The sequence below is a fragment of the Ptychodera flava genome (assembly GCF_041260155.1).
Source record: "Ptychodera flava strain L36383 chromosome 23 unlocalized genomic scaffold, AS_Pfla_20210202 Scaffold_23__1_contigs__length_28996876_pilon, whole genome shotgun sequence".
In the NCBI taxonomy this organism is placed as follows: domain Eukaryota; kingdom Metazoa; phylum Hemichordata; class Enteropneusta; family Ptychoderidae; genus Ptychodera; species Ptychodera flava.
Genome location: NW_027248277.1, coordinates 20,790,049 through 20,790,919, shown reverse-complemented (window position 1 = coordinate 20,790,919; position 871 = coordinate 20,790,049).

Here is an 871-nt window from a genome sequence, read left to right as displayed (position 1 = left end):
GGTTAGTCTTTCTTTGCAAAGAGACTCTTGCTTATTTTCTACCATGTGTTCAGCAATTTCATGGGCAATGGCATTGTGCCTATATTCGGTTAAGTCTTTCTTTGCAAAAGTGATCCCTTGCCGATTTTCTACCATGAGTTCAGCAATTTCATGTGCAATGATGTTCTGCCTATATTCTGTTAGGTCCTTTTTGGCAAAAGTCACTGCGTCACCTCTTGTGGCCATGCTGTTTGCAAATTCTTCTGCAATAACATTACTTTCAAAATTTGTAAGGTCTTTCTTAACGAAAATGATCTCTTCTCCACTTTTGGCCATGTCCAGCGCTATTTCATCTGCAATGACATTATGTTCAAATTCCGTTAGGTTTTTATTTGCAAATGAGATCTTCTCTGTCTCCGTGGTCATATCTTGGGCAATTTCTTTTGCAACCGTATTGTACTCGTATTTTGTTACATCCTTCTTTGGAAAAACGATCTCTTTCCTGCTTTCAGCCATATCTTCTGAGATAGCTTCAGCAATGACATTGTGGCCGGAACTCCTGATAGCTTTAGTTGGATTCAGGTTTTCATCTTTTGCCTGGCCATCAGAAAGTGAATCCACTGCAGTACGTCCAGAATCTTCACTACGGTCTGTAATGGTGTGATGTTCAGTGGACATCTCTGCTGTCATATCACTTGCCATCATATTGGCCACTTCGTTATGTGTCATATCACTCGTGGATTCCTCCTTTGCTGTGAAGACAAGGCCTTCATTGTTGTCACCATCCACTTTATCAGAGCTTCCGTTGTCTACGTCTGAATAAAAGTTGTGGAAATTCTCATCTTCTTCAACCTCTCTCAACCTTTCATGTACTGCATAGGCAATATCAGGG